This window comes from Engystomops pustulosus, unplaced genomic scaffold (genome assembly GCF_040894005.1).
Source record: "Engystomops pustulosus unplaced genomic scaffold, aEngPut4.maternal MAT_SCAFFOLD_469, whole genome shotgun sequence".
Classification (NCBI taxonomy): domain Eukaryota; kingdom Metazoa; phylum Chordata; class Amphibia; order Anura; family Leptodactylidae; genus Engystomops; species Engystomops pustulosus.
The window spans coordinates 1,861-5,000 of record NW_027285349.1 but is presented as its reverse complement, the minus strand read 5'-3'; positions in this window follow the sequence as shown (position 1 = coordinate 5,000).

Genomic DNA, 3,140 nt, shown 5'->3' with positions numbered 1-3,140 from the left:
ACACACACACACCAGCACGCTCAGTCTCCTTCATCATGGAGAGGAGTATATATCACATGTGATTATAAGGCTGTATGGGGAGTCACACACACACACACACACCAGCACGCTCAGTCTCCTTCATCATGGAGAGGAGTATATATCACATGTGATTATAAGGCAGTATGGGGAGTCACACACACACACACACACCAGCACGCTCAGTCTCCTTCATCATGGAGAGGAGTATATATCACATGTGATTATAAGGCAGTATGGGGAGTCACACACACACACACACACCAGCACGCTCAGTCTCCATCATGGAGAGGAGTATATATCACATGTGATTATAAGGCTGTATGGGGAGTCACACACACACACACACACCAGCACGCTCAGTCTCCATCATGGAGAGGAGTATATATCACATGTGATTATAAGGCAGTATGGGGAGTCACACACACACACACACATACCAGCACGCTCAGTCTCCTTCATCATGGAGAGGAGTATATATCACATGTGATTATAAGGCTGTATGGGGAGTCACACACACACACACACACCAGCACGCTCAGTCTCCTTCATCATGGAGAGGAGTATATATCACATGTGATTATAAGGCTGTATGGGGAGTCACACACACACACACACACACCAGCACGCTCAGTCTCCATCATCATGGAGAGGAGTGTATATCACATGTGATTATAAGGCTGTATGGGGAGTCACACACACACACACATACCAGCACGCTCAGTCTCCTTCATCATGGAGAGGAGTATATATCACATGTGATTATAAGGCAGTATGGGGAGTCACACACACACACACACACACCAGCACGCTCAGTCTCCGTCATCATGGAGAGGAGTGTATATCACACGTGATTATAAGGCTGTATGGGGAGTCACACACACACACACACACATACCAGCACGCTCAGTCTCCTTCATCATGGAGAGGAGTATATATCACATGTGATTATAAGGCTGTATGGGGGACACACACACACACACACACACACACCAGCACGCTCAGTCTCCTCCATCATGGAGAGGAATATAAATCACATGTGATTATAAGGCAGTATGGGGAGTCACACACACACACACACACACACCAGCACGCTCAGTCTCCTTCATCATGGAGAGGAGTATATATCACATGTGATTATAAGGCTGTATGGGGAGTCACACACACACACACACACACCAGCACGCTCAGTCTCCTTCATCATGGAGAGGAATATAAATCACATGTGATTATAAGGCTGTATGGGGAGTCGCGCACCATCTGGACCAGATGCGGTCAAACTTCTGGGGACACTTCCTGTTGGTATACAGGGACCGGTAGTGGGGAATGACACTATTAATGAGTAGTATCCATCTTTTTAACGGAGGGGGCTCCTGGTCCTTCCAGGTCATCACCACCACTTTTCGGGCGTAGTATAAGACAAACCTAAAGAAAATTTTGTCATAGTGGCCATTGACAACTTCATTTATGATGCCGAGGAGACACACAGAGGGAGATAGTAAGCGTGGGAAATCAAAATGTAAATTAAGGAACTCCAGCACTTCGGACCAGAAGACATGGACCCTAGGGCAGGACCAGACACAATGCAGGAAGGATCCGACTTCAGCCTGACAGCGAAAGCAAAGATCATTAGGCATTGCTCCCATGCGAAATAGTCTAGCAGGGGTGAAGTAAACTCGATGGAGGAATTTAGATTGGATCAGGAAGTCCCTCGCACTCACTACAGATGTGAAGTAGGACAGTTCGACCTCCCTCCAGTCATCATCTGACAGGTCAGGGATATCCTGTCTCCAGCGTTCACAGGCTCTATCAAACGGTCTGGACTTTTGGTCTTGTAGGAGAGCATAGCACTGAGTGAGTGGCTTAGGGAGGTCTGGGGTACTCATCAGAGTCTCTAGTTTGGAGAATTTCACTGTCAGGCTGAAGGAGCCGAATTGGGCTTTGAATGCGTGTCGCAGTTGCGTGTAATGGAAGCTAGCCGTATTGGGTACAGTATGTCTCTCCCTTATCTCGTTAAAGCTGAGTAACTCTGCTTCCGGGGATAAGAGCTGGCCTACAAATTTCACCCCCGCCGCCCCCCACATTGTCCAGCCTGGGAGGGAGAGGAAGTGAGAGAGCCACGGATTGAGCCACAATGGAGTCCTAGGCGAGAGGGGGGGAGAGCTGCTCGGTTCTACCAGGGATTGTGCCCTACGCCAGCACACCGCTACCGTACGTAGGGGAAGTGGGGTATCAGATGGGGACTTATACCTGTACAGCAGGTTTGTAAGGGCCTCATAGGAACCCACCAGGGCACCAGCCAGTGCAGTAGCTGCATTACCCATGTCTATATCTATCCACCACTGGGCATATACTAGCTGGGAAGCCAGGTAATAAAGATACAGATCCGGGGCAGCCAGTCCACCCCTAGACTTGGGAGCCTGAAGCAGCGCTAGACTGAATCGCGGGGCACTACTCTGCCAGTAGAAGGACCTGAGAATGCCGTCCAAGCGTTTAAACAGACTCTTAGGAAGTAGTATAGGGCAGGCATGGAAAAGGTATAGAAATTTTGGGAGAAAAATCATTTTAAATATATTAATACGCCCGTACAAAGACAAGGGGAGAGTGGACCAGGCTTTTAGGCGCGATTCCGTTGCAGCTATCAGGGGTGTAATGTTTAACTCCGTAAATGCCTGGACCTTGCGTGACACCTGGACTCCCAGATATTTAAAGGTGGACACCACCCGGACTGGGACGGGGAGGGAGTGTACCCCTACCTCAGATAAGGGAAATAGGGCCGATTTGTCCCAGTTAACCCGAAGGCCTGAGAACCCCCCATAACGTTCTATCAGGGCCAGAAGGGATTCCAGAGAGGGGCCCACATCCCCAAGGTATACAAGTGTATCATCGGCATAGAGAGATACCTTTTCAATAATAGTACCTCTAGTTATGCCCTTAATGCCCTCAGAGTGGCGGATCGCCACAGCAAGGGGCTCAATGGCGAGTGCGAAGAGGAGGGGAGATAGTGGGCAACCCTGTCTAGTGCCCCTGGCCATAGGGAGAGTAGGTGAGATGTTAAGGTTGGTCCGCACCCTAGCCTTGGGATCGTTATACAGTAGCTTAACCAATGCTGTAAATCGAGG